At 38.8% G+C, this 19,008-nt stretch overlaps 2 pseudogenes; both read right to left on the bottom strand.

Annotated features, from left to right (window-relative positions):
* LOC122124717 overlaps positions 1-19,008 on the bottom strand; it is a 184,956-nt pseudogene that overhangs the window by 131,611 nt on the left and 34,337 nt on the right.
* LOC122124758 lies at positions 13,025-13,121 on the bottom strand (annotated as a pseudogene).

The raw sequence follows: 19,008 nt of genomic DNA, 5'->3' as shown, positions 1-19,008 counted from the left end.
AAAAGGCCTCACTCCTGTACAGCTGTGTAACAAACAATTCATCCAGGCCAATTACTGAGAATGAGTGTGGGCAGGCTCTGAAGGTCAGGAGAAAAAGGCCTCTTTTTACCCCAAGCTCTCTCTCTCCGCAGTGCTCTGTTTGGACAGGAAAACTTCATTTGTGCCACATCCCGGGGCAGGCCAAGTTCCCTGCACTCATCCTGTCTTTATAAGACTATGTTTCAATGTTGAAACAAACTGCTACCATTAATTCAAGAGTGCTCCTGGTAGACAATTAGGGAGCTATACCTAATGAAATGATTCATTATTGGCAACGATGCCTCCGTGTGTGTGTGTGTGTGTGTGTGTGTGTGTGTGTGTGTGTGCATATACCAGTCCTGGTGCTTGAACTCAGGACCTAACCACTGTATCTGAGTTTCTCCTGTACAAGGACAGCACTCTACCACTTGAGCCACAGTGCCATTTCAGGGATGTGGAACATTTCTATGGATGTGGTACTGAGGATTCAAACCCAGGGTTTCACACATGCAAAGCAGTCTACCCCTAGGAAAAATTCCCAGCACTCCACTTCAGGTTTCTTTCTTTCTTTTCTTGTAAGTTGGAGGAGTTGAAGTTTGGGTCTGGGTGCTGTCTCTCATCTCTTCAGCTCAAATCTAGCGCTCTAGCACTTGAGCTATAGGGCCCCTTCAGGCTTTCTGGTGGTTTTAGGAGATAACCATCTCAAGGAATTTCCTGCCCAGGCTGGCTTTGGACCATGATCTGAAATTGCTTTGAACCAAGATCTTCAGCTTCCTGAGCAGACAGGATGATAGACCTCAGCTAAAGACACCTAAGCCCTGACACTTTGCTGCAAGGAGGTCCTTGGCTCAGCATGGTAGAACTTTAGCCATAAGCCCAAGAAGAAATTCAGCACCTAGCCTGTGAGTTCAAGGTTCATGATGGTGAAAATTAAACCAAAACAATTGTCTGCAGGAGACATCACTAGAGCTAAATATATACATAAATTTGGCCCTGCCTTGGGGACATATCTGAGCCTCAACTTACTCATCTGCACAATCATCTTACTTGTGTAGCTCTTATAAGGACCAGATGAAAGAATACAACTCGTGAATGACTCAGCACATAGCACCCTGTGAATGACTCAGCACACAGTACCCCATGAATGATCCAGCACCCCGTGAAAGACTCAGGACCGAGCACCCCAGGAAGGTTTCATCACATAGCTGTATAGTATAAACTGTCTTTAGATTTAAGGTGCTTTCATCAGTATCACCACTCTTTCACATACACATCACAAACCACACAAGTTAACATCTTACGGTTTAGAGGGGTGTTTTTTTGTGGGGAGTATCATCAGCCTCGGAGATTTCACTCATAGGTTGGAGGTACTGTCCGAAGATCTTTTCCTCAAGGCTAGAGCTCTACCATTTTGAGGCATAGCTCAGAGTCTCGCAGACTTCCTGTCAGGGCTGAGTTTTCAACCCACCAGTGTCTGATATCATCCCCCAAGCAGCAAGGGGTGAGCCAGCATCATCTGTTTCCATGGTGCTGGGTTGCAGCTGTTGACCTCTGGCTAAGTCATGTTAGGTGGCATCCATCGGCTTCAGACTCGCGGCTTGCTCTGTGATGAGGTATTTGAAATCCTGGCCTTCTATACTTGCAGTCAGAATATTCTAACTTGTTTTTGGTGCCAGTCCTGGGGCCTGAGTAAGGGCCTAAACACAATCCATAAGCTTTCATGCTCAACAGCAGTGCTCCACTTCTTGAATGACAGCACTACTTGCTGTTAATTCTGTTCATGTGATATTGTGGAATGGATCCCAGGGCTTCATACATACTAGGCGAGCACTCTACCACAGAGCCCCAGGAATGTCAAGTGTAGAAATAGATATGTAGATTGTTACACACACACACACACACACACACACACACACACACACACACACACACATATGTATACACATACATATATAAGTACATATATATATGTATGTATAAAACAAGACAGGGATGTCTGTATATTAATTAATTATATATACTATATTACTACGAATTATCAATAAATTATTCCTTCCTTTATTTAAGTATTATGGTTGAATACATAATATAGTATTAATTGAAAATTAGTCAATATACTATAATTATTGTGTATAATTTTATAATATAATCATACACTACTAATGTAATTATTACTTTGCAACATTCCATTTGTATGGATATATATCAAAATGCATTTCTTAGGATCTCCTGCCATTCATAGGTGGCAGTCTTGGGATTCACACCCAGGCCTAGGTTGCTGATTTTGGCTATGGCTTCCCTGATAGCCCACCAAACTTCAGCAGGGCAAGGTCACGTACACTTTCCAGGCCCTGTCATTTAGAACCAAAATGGTTGCAATGCAAAGAAAAAAAACATATAAAACTGCCTTCTGGAACTTCCCAGTTTTATCCTTCTCCTTTGTTTTCAGTTTGGGGGCCAGAACTCTGGGTCTGGGTGCTGTCCCTCAACTCTTCAGCTCAAGGCTATCGCCCTACCAGTTGAGCCATAAGACTACTTCCAGGTTTTTCTGCTTATATGGTGCTGAGGAATCTAACCCAGGGCCTTATATATGCAAGGCAAGCACTGTTTACTGAGCCATCTTCCTAGCGCTTCTACTTTTTTTTTTGATAGTCCCAATGTTTGAACTCAGGTCCTAGGATCTCAGGATGGGCTGTGGGTCCAGAAGCTGCACAGCAGCCTAGGATGATCAGAACTGAAACAGAGTTGCACGAGCTGAGTTCAAGCCCCAGGCATGGCCAAAAAAAATATTAAGGCCCTGGCTTGGAATTTGCACTGTTTTTCTGGCAGGCCTGGGATTTGAACTCAGGGTCTGGGTAACTCTGTGGTACTATGGCGGAGAGTAAGCTCACCGTCGTTGAAGACAAGAATTTCAGCAAGAATTTTAGGGCCCAATTTCAAGCCCCAGTACTGAAAAAAATAATATCTATATATGAGATCTATTTACGTGCATGGGTTCAAAACTTATGACATTTATTACCATTGTTTTTATTTTATTTAGTGATAATACATATATAGCATCTATTTCATTTATTACATCTTATCACATGGATCTATTTGCATATAGATTATACATCATACTGAGACCCAGAACTTTCACAGACAAGGAAAAAAATGTGTCAAAATTGGCTTCTGACACCACATATAAAATTTTGGCCATGCTGGGATTTGAACTCACAGCCCACAATGCCCAATTCATGAAAGGGTCAGTTGTAGAACAAAAGCCTTTGGCAAACTGAGCTTCCAGCCAGTTCTGAGGACCTGGGAACAAGCCATAGTAGTGGCTGATAGAGAGAGATAGAGATAGAGATATATCTCTATCTATCTATCTATATTTCTACAGAGATATAGATATATCTCTATCTATCTATCTATATCTCTACAGAGATATAGATACATATCTCTACAGAGATATAGATAGATAGAGAGACAGACAGACAGACAGATAGATAGATAGGTAGATAGATAGATAGATAGATAGATAGATAGATAGATAGATAGATAGATAGATAGATGGATAGCTCTAGATGCATGAAACAAGAGAGAGATGTCTGTATACTATGAAATTGCATATACGATATTACTACTGATTACTGGGAATTAAATTATTCCTTCCTTTTTTAAGGATCATGATTGAATACATAATAAAGTATTAATTGAAAATTAGTCATTGTATTATAAATGTTGTGAATAATTTTATAATATAATCAAACACTAACTACTAATTTACTTGTTACTTTTATAACATTCCATTTGTATAGATGTACATGGGAATGGGTTTTTAGAATCTCTGCCATTCATTAGTGGCAATCCCAGGATTCGACCTCCAGACCTAAGTTCCCAGTTTTGGCTATGGCTTCTTTAACAGTCTGCCAAACATCAGCAATGCAAAGTCATGTACTCTTTCTTGCCTTGTCATTTACATCCAGGATGGTCATAATACAAAGGGAAAAAAAAAGTAAAAAACCACCTCTTGAACTTCTCAGTTTTATGCTTCTCCTTTTTTTGCCAGCCTCAAGATTTGAACTAGGGTCCTAGGATCCAAGGGTGGGCTGTGGCAGAGATGCCAAGACCTGAATGCAAGCCCTGTGCTTGGCCAAAAAAATAATAATTATTATAAGGCCCTGATTTGGAATTTGCACCATTTTTCTGGCAGGCCTTTTATTTGAACTGAGGGTCTGGATAACTCTGTGACACTGTGGGTAAAGGGGAAAAGCTCACTGTCCTTGAAGACAAGAAATTCAGACTAGTTCCCAGGGCCTGAAATGAAGCCCAGCACTGGAAAAAGTAATACTAATATATGAGATCTATTTTCATGCATGGGTTTACTGCATATGATCTTTATTACCCTTGATTATTTAGTATTATTACCCATATAATAGTTCTTTTATTACATCATATCACATAGGATATATTTGCATATGGATTATACATCATACTGAGACCCAGGACATTCAAAGAGAAGGAAAAAAGTGTCAAAATTGGCTTCTTACTGCACGAATAAATTTTTGATGATGCTGGGATTTCAACTCAAGGCCTACAATGGCCAATCCATAAATGGGATCACAGTCTTAGCACACCAGCCTCTGGCAAACTGAGCTCCAGAAAGTTCTGATGACCTGTAATCAAGCCACAGGAGTGATCGTTCTCTCTCTCTCTCTCTCTATATATATATATATATAGATAGATAGATATAGATATAGATAGATCTATATATGTCTCTATATATCTATAAATTTATAGATATATAGAGAAGATATATAGATATATATAGAGAGATATATCTATATATCTCTATATATCTATAGAGATATCTATAGAATATAGATATATATCTATATATAGAAAGGAACATAGATAGATAGATAGATAGATAGATAGATAGATAGATAGATAGATATGTAGATGTATATGCATACAGAGAGAGAGGGAATGTGAGGATATTAAATTATATATATGATAACCATTATTAGTCATTAAATTATGCCTCCATTTAATGAAGTATCGTGTTTGAATACTTATAAAAGCATTAATTAAAAATTAGTATCCTTCCATTATGGGAATCATACTATGGTGCTAGAATGGAAGATATAAATCCAATAACTTTTCTGTGGCATTATAAAATAGAATCATGAATTTACTGCAAATTTAATTATTACTTTTATAACATTCCATTAGCATTCACATGAATATGAATGAGTTTTTCAGGATCTCCTTCCATTTGTGGGTGACAGTCCTGGCTTTCGAACTCCAAGCTTGGTTAGTTTCTTTTGAATGCAAACCATTAGAATGACACCTTGAAGATTTCAGATTGTTAAAATTACAAAAAAGCACAAAAAGATGAAAAGAAACGAAGGAGCCAGGGCTCTTGCCTGTAATCCTAACTCCTCAGGAAGCTGAGATGTAGAGAATGACAATTTGAATTCAGCCGTGGCAGGAAAGCCTGAGACACTCTTATTTTTAAGAGATCACAGGGAAAAAAAAAACATGAATGGGGCTGTGGCTCAAGGACAGAATGCTACCATTGAGCAAAAGGAACTCAGGGACAAGGCCTAGACTCATAGAACAAACCTGGAACTGCCCCCCCTGCCCCCCCAAAAAGGAGGCAATAACTCTATATCTCTGTGTATGGATGGATGATGTATGGATGACAGGCATTCAGCAGGTTGCCCATACCCAGTCCCCCAACCTGGGTAAGCTGGAACAAGCCCTCAGAGAGTTCTAAGTCTGAGCTGGAAGCTCGAACAAAGCATTCTTCTCTGCCATTTAATAACTGAAGTCTTATGTTCTGGCTGAGGTGTCCAATCAGGACACCTAGCAGCCAGCCACTGCCTCCAGGGAGATCACAGTACCTAGACTGTAGGAGTTGTCAAAGTTTCTGGTTCCATATTCTCTATCCCTCTGTAGGATGTGAGCCTAGACCTCTAGGGCCTGGTGGCTATCACTCATTTATCATTCCTCATTGCTGAGTCACAGGCTGGTCCGAAATCTTGGCAAAGATATGAAATAGTCAACAATATATATGCCGAAAGGGATATGCCAATAAATCTCACCCTCATAATTCCCATTAGAAGGGAGCCTTGGGGTGCGAATGTGGCTTAATGGTAGAGTGCTTACCTAGCACGCACTAAGCCCTGGGTTCGATTGCTCAGTACCACAGAAAGAGAAAAAGCCAAAAGTGGCACTGTGGCTTAAGTGATAGTGGGCTAGCCTTGAGCAAAAGAAGCTCAGGAACATGCCCAGAACTTGAGTTCATGCCCCAAGATTGGCAAAAAAATAAGTGAGCCTGATGAGACATATTCTTCTGGGAATCAGAGGAGGGCCAAGGTTATAGGTAAGAGGTAGGGTAGAGGGTAGGTGTTGGTGGTTAACCTCTGTAAGCTACTCAGGAGGCTGAGATCTGAGGATCCCAATTGCAAGCAGGAAAGTCTATATGATACACTTTTCTCCAATTAAACACAAAAAGCCAGAAGTAGAGCTGTGGTTTAAGTACTAGAGTGCTAGCCTTGAGCACAAAAGCTCAGGGATAGGATAGCATCCAGGCCATGAAATCAAACCCTAGGACTGGCACGCACATGCACACACACACACACACACACACACACACACACACACACACACAAGATAGAGCCTTTGCCAGTCAGCCTGCACAAGTTCCATCTCTAGCAACTCAATATGAAAAAAAAAGTGGGAGAAGGGAAGTAAATACTTGCTCCAGGAGGTGATATAAGCAGTGCCAAAATTCCCCAGGAGTTCCAAGATGTGGATTCAGGGCAGAGGGCCTCAGGCAGAAGGTACAGCATGGGCAAAGGTCCTGAGGTGTAGAGCAGATGGTGTGGGTGGAATGAAGGTTCTGTGGCTTCAAGCAAGTATGGCAGGACATTCAAGGCTGAGTCACAGGTAGGGCAGAGGGTGGGGTCCCACAATGGGGCCCAGGGGGAAGATTAGCTCGGCTTTTTACCAGGGACCCCATCCATTTCCTGTGGCTGGAATCTTATTTTTAACAGCTCCTGACCCTCTGACCTCCTTTGCATATAGAAGGCAGGGCAAACGCAGGGAAGAACGCTTGTTTGACCCATTGCAACAATGAGAAGTATAAGTTGTCATGTTTAAAACGAACTTTACAACTTTGGTGCGGGCGGGGGGAAGGTTGGGTGGGGGGCCGAGGGGAGGCTGGGAAGTGATGGGAAGGGGAAACAAAGAAGGAGGCTACAATGCTTGGTAAGAAATGTACTCATTATCTTGCCCATGTAATTTTAACCCCTCTGTACAGTATTTTCACAATAAAAAGAAAAGAAAAGCTTCTAGCACAATGCCACCAGTGGCTCAACCCCTGTAAATCTTAGCTACTCAGGAGACTGAGATAGAGATCTTATGTGAAGCCAGCTCAGGGGAGGAAAGTTAGTGAGACTCTTCTTGCCAATGAACTACTAAAAGCCAGAAATGGAGCTGTGGCTCAAGTGGTAAAGTGCTAACCTTGAGGGAAAATGTTAAGAGACCAGAGCCCAGACCCTGAGTTCAAGCCCCAGTAATGGCACAGAAAAATTAAAGAAAAGCTTTCAGGAGCTCCTACTCCACTGTGGTGAAAGACTAGTCCTCAGAAGACTGAGATGTGAGGACCACAGTTCAAAGCCAGCCCAAGCAGGAAAGTCCAAGAGACTCTGATCTCCAAGGAACCTCCATAAAACCGGAAGTGGCTCTTTAGCTCAAGTGGTAAGCTGAAGAGCTTAGGGACAACGCCCAGTCCCAGAGTTCAAGCCCCATGACCAACCCCTGGCCTGCTAGTACCTATGTGGCTCTAGGCAGAGTACTTTCCAGTGGGCCCCTAAGGGTCTCCCAATGTCTAGGTGTCCTACGCGGCTTGAGAGCAGCCTGTTTGGAGGCCATTGTCTACAAAGCAAGACATAGTACCAGAGAAGGGTGGAGCCTTGGGGCATGGAGATAATCAGAATGGCATCTGTCATGCATGTAATGTGGATCTGAGCAGTAAATTGATGTCTCAAACCACAGTTCTGAGCCAGGAGGGGCAGAAGCTGCAAGATTTCATACCAGGTAATGCCCATTCATGCAGGTATCACAAGAGTGAATTTGTCAGGCACACCTTGGGCAAGTGTTGAGTTGGGCTCATGAAAGACTTGTAGGCTCAGGAATCCACAGCCGGCTGGCTGATGCTTGTAGCACTAGCTGTCCCTGGAGTCGCAGGGCTCAGAGGCCTGCTTTTCTCACCAGTGCTCAGGGACACAGGAAGGTCTGCAATCGTGGGCTGACTACAAATGAGCATCCATAGTGCCCTCTCCTTGGTCCTGTGGCCCAGTGCACAAATGGAGGGACTGGTTCCATGGAACTTACTTCCATGGCCCAGACCCCTCAGCCCAAGAAGGATTTAGGGAGATAACACTTGATATGCCTGTAGAGTTTACTGTGACAATGCCTCAGGACTGCCCCCAGTTCTAGCTCAACTCATCATTACCACCTTACTGTGTATGTTTGTGTGTGTGTGTGTGTGTGTGTGTGTGTGTGTGTGTGCACGCGCGCGCGTGTGCGTGCGTGTGCACGCATAAGCACCTTGGTTCTAGGGCTTGATCTCAGGTCCTGGGCTCTGTCCCTCACATTTTTCATTCAGGGCTAGCACTTTTCCACTTAAGCCACAGCTTTTCTTCCAGCTTTTGGGTGGTTATTTGCAGAAGAGTGTCTCACAGACTTTTCTAGCTGGGCTGCCTCTGAATGGCAATCCTCAGATCTCAGACTCCTGAGGAGCTAGGAGTATGAGAGCATGAGCTATTAGCATCTGGCCACACTTCCTTTCTTGGCTAAAACAGACTACCTCTCTCCAGCTGAGCACACATCTACAGCTACCCCTCTTATCCCTGGCTTCAGATGAAACATAACCTCCTCCCCTGAGGAAAAAGAATGGGATCAGGTTTGAGTTTTATGTTCTTCACAGTCAGAGGCTGGTGGAAGCTGATGTGGAGGTCAGAGATCTAGGCCAGGGCAAGTAGACAGCTGTTAGAACAGAAGAGTGTAGGAAAAGATATCCATGCAGTTGGATGCCAGTGGCTCATGCCTATAATCCTAGCTACTCAAGGCTGAGACCTATGGATCAATCAAGATTCAAAGCTAGCCTGGGCAAACTCTTATCTCCAAAGAATCACGAAAAAGATGGGAAGTGGAGCTACCGTAGTTCAAGTAGTACAGCACCAACCTTGTGCAAACAAGCTAAAGATACCTAGGATAACACCTAGGTTCTGAGTTCAAGCCCTGGCAAACACACACACACACCTCCTCTGGAGGTGGACAAAGATATGGATAGCTGAACTTGGGCTCCAAAGGAAAAGTGGAATATTTAGGTCTCTGACAATTTAAGACTCATTATAGATCCTGATAGGGGGCTAAAGGCAAGGTTGCAATGGAGAAGCGGCACCATCTGAATTTAGGAATAGGCAGACAGGCACTCACCAAGTGGACAGAGAAAAATGAGGGAAAAATACACACACACACACACACACACACACACACACACACACACACCACACACACACACACACACCACACACACACACACACACCAACGGGTAGCCCAAGGCCTCAGCAGTCCTTGAGCACATGAATATTCCAACCCCCGGGAAGATGGCAATATTGGTCTCCGAACAACTGTAGACAAAACTCAGAGCCTCTCACACATCTGGAATGGCTCCTAACACAGCAGGGCATTTCCTACTGTACACACAGCTTTTTGCCAGAATTTGTTATTTTTTATTTCAGTTTTCTCAAGGCTAGCATTTTATTGCTTGTACCACAGCTCCATTTCTATCTTTTGCTGGTCACTTTCAAATCAGAATCTAATGGACTTTTTTTTCTTGGTCTGCTTTCAAACCACAATCCTCAGATTTCATCTTTCTGATTAACTAGGATTAAAGACATGAGCCATCAGTGTGGCTTCTACTTTTTCCTCTATAGTTATCTAATGCACATACTTATATAGTAATGTAAAACTGAGAGTATAGAAGCAAGATGTACAGTGATGATACTGTCCTGTCAGAAATTCAAGTTAGTAATGTAAATTTCTTCATAAGACCATAAACAAAAAATACCATGATACAGTGTAAGAGAACTCACTATTGAACATATGAGCTTTAAGAGCTTTCTAATAGATCCATTATTTATTGTTACCTAACATTATTAAAACATATGAGGCATTAGTAAAATAGAAGTCCTATGCATGACTACATAAATTCCATGTTTTTTTAAAGACACTTGTTTTCATCTAAAAAAGTAGGCCTGTCTATTGTCTTCATGTGATTTTGATGATTGAAGGTGCTTAGTGAGAAGGTGAAAATGTATTAGTAGTCCTAAACTATCAATTCTCATTTTTTCTTCTTGGAGAATATAATGATCAAAGCAATAGTTCAGAATCAGCAAGCAATAGTTCAGAATCATGCTTCCAGTGCAAGTGGATCACCAGTAAGAAATCCTCAATACCATTTTACACAAAGTTTTGTCACAGATACAATCTGCCTGCCTTCTCTAGCTGCTTTACTAGCTTGGACCTATTTCTTCATTGTACAGGAAAAGTGTCATTCAACTGATTTCAGTCAGATCTGTTACTAGAATTACCAAGGATTTAGATTCTTGTCTGTAATTTGGTCAAAGCTATGTCTCTTTATGTAGGCTACTAAAAATGTATTTACTAATTTCAAGTAAATACATAAATTCTATTTCAATCTTTTTTAAAAAATACAATTTTGTTTGCTCTATCAATTGATCAGAGGCATGGATTTTGTGGCTAGCTAGGTCATTGCACATGTGTATCTCTCTTCCTTTCTCTATTTCATGGTTCTCATAGATAATATGATTGCTCCATAATTATCCTAATTTATTTTGCTTTTATATTTTTGGTTGTATCATTTCACTTTTTGCTCTGCCATTTCCCAAATCATTTATATAGAAGGCATTATTTCATATTTTCTCATTCCTAGAATAAGCTGCACATGAAGACATCACTGGTTCTCATTTTCAGTCTGTACCTTTGAATATGGAGGAACATCTTTCCTCTGTTCTCCATCAATTCCCTACTCTCCAGTTAGAATAATTTCGAATAGTAAAATTAGAAAAAGAGAATATAAATCATGGTGAAAAAAATATGCAGAAAATTCACCGGATATTTCTGACCAGTTCAACCTATGTGAACTGTTAGGGAAATACATGGAAACCTCATTCCCACTGGCTCTCAAAGTCTCTGCTTAGTGAATTCTTAGAAAGATGAGGAACAAGATGAAAAAGTAAGGAATAGTATCAATTGCAAGACAAAAAATGGAGAAGGATCCAAGTAAATTTCTTCATTGGGCTACTGAAAATATTCAGCTTACTACAGTGCGGAAACTACTTTTCAAAAAGGCCACTCATGTGAATAATAGGGGATGATGATGAGTATACCCACTTCACCTGGAAGCCGACAGTGGACGCTTAGACATTGTCCATGAGTTGGTGGCTCAAGTGGCAAATGCAATAACTGTAGATGGCTGGACACCCCTGCAAAGTGTATATATGCAGAATAATACCAGACTGGCTTCTTTCTTACTTCATCATGATACAGATACCAATGCCCTAACTAAAGGCCTCTTGACCCCCTTACATCTTGTGCTGAGAATTGAGATAGCAAAGATACACTGGATCTCCTTCTGTTGAACCATTATATAAACCAGGCGTGAAGAACAACTTAGAAGAAACTGCATTTGAAATTGCCCAAAGGATAAGTATTTATCACTACCTCTATGAAGCTGTGGAAGGCTGTACAAATTGTTCTCTTAAGTCCTAATGGTAGGGTTAAGTTTCTTAAATTTCAAAAATGCAAGTCCATCCTTTGTGTCCGTACAAAATAATTCCACAATCCAAATAAGGACAATATCTTTTTTTTTTTTTTTTTGGCTCGGTCATGGGGCTTGAACACTGGGCCTGGGCGCTATGCCTGTGCTCTTCAGCTCAAGGTGAGTGCTCTACCACTTGAGCCACAGCTTCACTTCCAGTTTTCTAGTGGTTTATTGGAGATAAGAGTCTCACGGACTTTCCTTCCCGGGCTGGCTTTGAACCGTGAGCCTTAGATCTCAGTGTCCTGAGTAGCTAGGATTACAGGAGTGAGCCACCAGCGCCCGGCAACACCAATACTTACTGTAAAAATTCATGAATTCCATGGAATTCTTCCAAGTGAATTGCCTGCATTGGATGTCAAAATGAATTCAAGAGTTTTTGTATACATGTATAATGATTTCTGCAGAGTTTGTGATTTTTTAATCAGAAATAATTTTAATGTATCTGTTGAAATGAGTAGTACAGAAACTAAAGTATTTCTGGTGGTTGTCTGAAAAAGAATATTTTAAAATATTCTATATTCTATGTTTGCATAATGTTCATAATTTATTTTATTCTTTCCTAGATATACTTTGAATTCTATATTATTTTATAATATATAGGTTCATTAATGTGTCCTTTCAGATTGTATTCCATATAGAAAGTTTTAGATTCCTTTTTTGCCTAGGTCCTAATATTATTTTTCTTTGGGATAAAATGACAATTTTGTCTAATTTCAAAAGTTTTGTAAAGTTTATGCTATGTAAACGCCTTTCTGAGGTGAAGATTTAATACACTAATGCCAAACTAAATTTAATTTAAAGGAATTACGTTTGTTGTTACACTTGTTATTTTGTAATCAACTTTTTTTTTTTTTAGGTCCGGTCCTGGGGCCTGAACTCTGGGCCTGGGTGCTGTTCCTCAGCTCTTCAGCTCAAGGCTAGTGCTCTACCACTGAAGCCACAGCGCCACTTCCGGCTTTTTTCTTTTTGCTTATGTGGTGCTGAGGAATCGAACCCAGGGCCTCGAGCATGCAAGGCAAGCGCTCTACCACTGAGTCACCTTCCCAGCCCTGTAATCAACTTTTTAATAACTGTTTTTCATTCCTTGCATCTGAAGAATGAAAAATACGGAATACTTCACAAATTTTCATATCATCCTTGTGCAATTGCCATGTTAATCTCTGTATTGTAATTTGGGAATACGTGCTGCTGAAGCATGTAGTATCTTCTAAATTTAAGTAGTTAGTGATGCAATCTTTATACAGGCTTATATCCGTGGGTGCCTACTTGGAACAAGGAAATCTTATTGTTCCTAACAATGCTATTATTTCCCTAAAATTCTGTGAATAGGGGAAAAATTACATGTTCAATCGATTGCTCACATTTGCAATTTTTTTTGTCAATGACAATTTTAAGTCTTTTTCATTTGGAATGTGATCATACTTTCAATAATTTATAGCTAGGTCCAAAGGTGATGGCTTTTTCAAGTACTTATTGATCCAACTGAATTAGGTTTGTGGAGCTAATGGATTCAAAGTAAGCCTTGCTTAAGAGCTACTTATAACATTCTGCAGCTGACATTTTCCCAAATGAGGTCTTACTGGCACAAATGTCTACCTGACCCTTTACTCTTCTCTCATGTAGGAACAGACCAATCAGAATATCTTACCCTGACAACATAGATTGTTTTACTTGAACAAAACTTAAATGTTACAAGGGATCATAGAGAGATGAACAGTTCAGTCAGAAGTGTTCAGACTAGAAGATATTTTATCAAAATATAATTGTTTATTATATCTAACATTTCAAAAGTAGCTAAAGCCAAGAAGGTGAAAAAATTGATCATATGCGTGATTACTTAATGTCCTGGCCTGTCTACCATCCAACCAGGCAGGAACTTACACCACTGCATTTCTATCACGAAATATTTTCATAGTTGCAGGAGAAGTCCAGATGTTTCTCCTCATTATTAGGCCTTTAATTGGTAATGTTTTAATGGTAAAGCTTTAGGTCCAACTCTATCAAACACTGAGGTACAGATAATGGAATAATACTTTAAAACAGAGTTGCCTTTGATACTGTAACCACAACAGAACAATGCAAAGCATGTGTCTTTTTCTTATATTATATAGTTATATATTTTATATTTATATGTGCTGATTTTATATTTCACACAGTGAAACTTACTAGAATTAGTTGATAATTTCACTAATAAATTAATATTTATTTATTCCAATAAATAGAATAGGAATATAAATAATTAGGTTTAAAATGTATATTAGAATATATAAAGTATCAGAGCAATGTCTTTGGTATAAACTTGTGATACATTCTAACTGTTCTTGGTCTTCTGAATTCACATGGTAAAAAAAACAATGTTGTTTTCCGCTAATCTAAAAGGGATTTTGCTCTGCTTCTCTGTTTATTGTTTTAACTCGCTGGTCCCAAACTGTTTTTCAACATATTTCTGAAGCAATCCTACTAATTATGCCCAAATTTTGCTGATAAGGTGTCTAACAAATATTATTCTTCTGCATGACACAATGATTCCTAGGATCCCAGGTCCCAGTTATCGGCATCATCAGATAACAGAGGCAAGACTTCTCACCAAGGCCCATGCAACATGCCAACACAAAGTATTTGAAGATCCATCTCAAGTTCTAATTTCCTATATTTAAGGGCCCCAATTCCTTGAGATGCAGGAATTAGCAGTAAGCAATTGTGAAATGCACGGCAACTTAAAATGAAAGATGAGATCACAAAATTTGAGAGTATGTATGACAATTCAAACATTCAACTTACAGCTGACCAGCTCATATGAGTGAACAAGTTCACAAAGTGTCATAAGATTATTTTTAATACCCCTCCCCTATGATTAATGAAAGATTTTAGTCCTGCATAAGTGAGCCAAAAAGTAGTTCCTGGAAGGATAGATCGATAATTGGTCTACCAAGGCCCAGAAAAATTTACTTAGAGTTCAAATGTAATTCAGAAAAATATTGAGAAGATCCTTAGTGCTTCAAAACACTGGGACTTCAGTACAACATATTTCAGTGGTATAAAAATGTCACTCTCAAACCAATGATGATCTACATTTAATATTTTGAAAATTATTCCTTTTCAAATTAACTTTTTAAAATCACATTCGCCAAAATAACATTTGACAAGTAGATGATACTTAGTGACATTACAAGTTTTTCAAGCGTAGGCAGCAAGTTACAATAGAGTTGAATTATTTACCCAGCACTAATGCCCAACACATTCAACCATTCATTAAAGTGTAGAAATAGTACCACCCACAATTTGTGTTTTTCAGTAAGGGCCTTCCAGAAATGTGTTAGGTAGATCAGCCTCCCAAATTTCAAACCCAAAAATTAGCTAATAAAGTCAATGTCATCATTTAATAAGGTACATTTTAAAAAGTCACAAGTAGTTGTCTTATCATATGTAATAATATGTTTTCCCTATCTGTCTAACATAGGAAGAAATATGACTTAAGTCTTGAATATGGGTACTCATCAGAGATATGACAAACATAAAATCTGTCTTCTATTTCTATCATATTCCTCTTTAGGAATAAATTTTAGTATTCTTCTTTTTCCAAAACTTATAGGTAGTAGAAAATAATATCCCATGTAAAATAAAACAATCACACCATTGTACAAAGCCATTTATAAGAACTGGTAGTTAGGAATACATTCTATGCCAATGTTTTTACTTTCTTTTTGACTAAAGATTAATCTTCCAAATGGATGAGAATAAAATCATGGTTAGGTGCTTCACGTCTCCTGTCTTGCAAATTTGAATGAATTATGGAAATATAAGCTGACATCAGTTCAAGCATATGCAGTATGGAAACTCCATGAAATGTACATAAACCTTTCAAAGTATTAATAGACAGTGTAACAGGATGACTATCAGGAAGTTGAAAACAGAAAGGAATTATAGTAAAGACATAGAATGAATGAAAAATGAACAAGGGGCAAGTACAGCTAGAATACTCAATCTAAACATATGATAAAGGAAGTGGTAAATCTGAAATAAATCTTGGAGAAGGGGTTGGTTGAGAATGATGGAAGGAGTGACTCTGATCCAAGAGCATTGGACAATTAGATGGACATATTTAATTGTAACACTTGCACAACCTTTTGAAATTCAGTTTAAAAACACAACAAAAAACAAAAACACAAAAAAATCACAACCAATCTGAAATCTCTAGAAAGTATGAATATGACCTCCACAAATTTTAAGCAGTTAATGAAGGAAGGGTCGTCATGGGAAAAGCAAACAAAGCTATACAAAGAGAGAAGTTTGGGATAGGGGAGAATTTTGAACAGATTTAAATAGATTGTCTAAGGTTATAAATCACCTACATCTGCTGCAAATATTATCTTTCTTCTATGAGTTCTCTGTTTGAACTGGATAATCCAGTCGTGAGACACACTTGATAGCTTGTGAAGACAGAATGGAAGAAACAAGATCAAGAACCCATTACTCCACTGGAGAGAAAACAATCCTCTATGTTTTCTCTAATCTCTCTTCACTACTCTTTCTTCATACTTTTAAGTCAATTGATTTTGAATTATATTTTTCCTTCTTTCTTCTGACAAAGTAATTGGTCAAAGTAATTCCTTAAATATTATTTGCCATTTTCTTCTTTCATGCTGTTTAATTGGCCAAGCAAGTCTATTAAACTTCCCTCTTGCATTTGGTTGCCCTGAAACTTAATGTAAAACTTTGTCTCCAGAAAACAGTCCAAGAAGCTGTGATCACAAATATTTGGCTGTATTTTTTCTTTTACCTTGAAAATCTTCTTGTGTCTAAAGTGCCCACAAAAATAAGTAATCCATCACTTTTTGGTTCAATCCATTCTAACCTAAAAGATATATTTTGCTAAGAAGATGGTTAGAGGAAACTGAAAAATACTGCACTTTTATCTTCTATCTTAAGACTCTCCTTAGATACCATATCAGGAACAATGAAGTTATTCTATGCAAAATTATTTCAATAGATGATTTTTCTCTTGGTCTTGCATTTGTTCACCAAGATGTATGGAGGAGCGTAGAGTTAAATCACCTATACCTAGGAAGACAGTGTCTGTTACAAAAGGACAATGCTTCTATGTCCTGCTTCTATGTCCTCCTCTTAGCTCTTGCCTGATTTCCAATTAATCACAGCATTTTGGCTTCAAGTTTAGTGAAGCTGAAGGACTATATGGGCTCCACCACTGTTACATCTTCATGATTTCTCTTTTAAAACTATTTAAGTTGCTTCATTTGGATGTGGAATTTATTTTCATGTCTTCATTCAATCTGTTCTGCATTGTAGTGAGCCAAATAGGCTCTGAAAAATCACTTTTGGTAATAAAATTACTAACACAATTTAGTGCTGGGAAGTTGGCTCTTTGGTAGAGCGCTTGCCTTGAATGACTAAGGCCCTGGGTTCGATTCCTCAGCACCACATAAGCAAAAAGAAAAAAGCCGGAAGTAGTGCTGTGGCTCAAGTGGTAGAGCGCTAGCCTTGACCTGAAGAGCTGACGGACAGCGCCGAGGCTCAGAGTTCAGGCACCACGACTGGACATCCAAAAAAAATATTAACACAATTTATATAAAAAAGTTTGGCCTCCCTTCACTGCTGAAGCCAATACGCTTAGCAAGGCTTTCTAAGAACTATGTTTTCTTACCTTTTCCATTTGCTCAATTCTTTTCTGAACCCAAAACATTTTGGCTTATGTAATAAGAGAAGTCTTCACTATTTCATATTATTAAGGATATTATTTTTTGTGAGCCACTTAGAAATGTGAAATCATTGGTTTGAAGTATCCAATCAGATTTTTTTCTGTGTTTCACTGCTTCACATGCAAAGACATTGTAGAAAGTGTTACAAACAGAAATGTGTAATCCCAACACCTTCTTTCATTGTGGAGGGCACTTTCTCCCTAAATATTTTGACTCAAATTATCTTTTTCAGAGAATTACGGTTTGGTAATTAAAGGTAAATTCACAAAATTGATGTCTTATTTTTTAAGAATTTGAATTTAAATTCCAGTATATCCTTGTTTCAACATAAGAATGTATTTCCTGGGTAAGGATAATTCCAAGGGAACCTACAGGATTTAGAGCAATGTTTCTGAGGTTTGTTTGTTTAGTGTGAAAATGAGCATCTTCACCCGCATTGCTTCCTCTCTACTAAGTCTCCGTGGATTTCTTTGCATGAAAGCCTATTCTCCCAGGCAATTTTAAATTTTCTTAATAGGCTAAGTTGTTAAAAATTTTGAACAACTCAAATTTACCTGTCATAACTTTAAAACCCTTGAAATACCTTTATCAGAACTGCGAATTCACAAATCCTAATTCCACCTTTACCATCAAAAAGTTAACATGCTGTTTTCATGATATGGTGTCCATGCAGCTATTATTTTCCAGTGGTTTTGTAGTGCGTATACATAACCATATAAGCTGAGGCTAAGCAAAATGAATTCCAAGATATGGAACCAGATTTTTTCAATTGTGGTTGTTGTTTTTGATGAAATATGTGATTTGTTTTCTCTGGGTTTTCCCCCTATTGTTCATTCCTGCTGTATTTGATTTTGTATTGTGTATGCATTTACCTTAAATAGGGAAGGGAAGAGGAAGAGCAAAATGGTGAGACAAATGACAAAGGGAAAACCAATGCAATAGCAACACTCACAAGACAATATATTGGAAATGTACATTACAGCTTGTGAGGGGTGAAGGAAAACTGTGAGAAAAATGAGGGGGGGGGGGTAACAAGTTTGAAATGTTTTGTATTTACTACCTTACAATTATTGTAACCTCACTGTACATCAATTTGATAATAAAATTGAAAAAATAAGCTGCATAAAATGTAATTTCACTGTATTGGCACAGTAAATATTATTCTTTATGTAGTAATATTTTAAAAATCAGTACTATTTGACATCCAATTCAAATTAATTACCACTTCTTTATCAGAGGGTCATCAACGTGATTGTTATCCAACTAGACAATATTTTCATAATATACTTGCCGAATTTTTCGAAAAAGAATACATTTAATACTTTCTACTTCTAAAACAGAAAACCACTTTAATGCTATGGAAGCCC

Source organism: Dipodomys spectabilis, unplaced genomic scaffold (genome assembly GCF_019054845.1).
Source record: "Dipodomys spectabilis isolate Male_0828 unplaced genomic scaffold, ASM1905484v1 ptg000242l, whole genome shotgun sequence".
In the NCBI taxonomy this organism is placed as follows: domain Eukaryota; kingdom Metazoa; phylum Chordata; class Mammalia; order Rodentia; family Heteromyidae; genus Dipodomys; species Dipodomys spectabilis.
The sequence above is the reverse complement of the archived record's forward strand: the minus strand, read 5'-3'. Positions and strand labels throughout refer to the sequence as shown.